Source organism: Arachis ipaensis, chromosome B04 (assembly GCF_000816755.2).
Source record: "Arachis ipaensis cultivar K30076 chromosome B04, Araip1.1, whole genome shotgun sequence".
Lineage (NCBI taxonomy): Eukaryota > Viridiplantae > Streptophyta > Magnoliopsida > Fabales > Fabaceae > Arachis > Arachis ipaensis.
In genome coordinates, this window is record NC_029788.2 from 8,155,527 (window position 1) to 8,155,760 (window position 234).

Consider the following 234-nt stretch of genomic DNA (forward strand, 5'->3'; position numbering starts at 1 on the left):
CTTGACCGCCATAATAACTTCTTCTTTGTTTTCATATTGTTGCCTAATCTCAAATTCTTCGGTGGAATCATCTTCAGGACCTCCTTGACTAAACGAGTAATCTCGATTCATTGCCTTAAGATTCAGCATGGAAAAGTGATTCGACCGATCATATGGTTGAGAAATCGCAGGCTATGTCAGCGTCAGATCTCTATCAGTGAAGTAGTTCATCTGCTCCTCCTCCTCATCCGGATT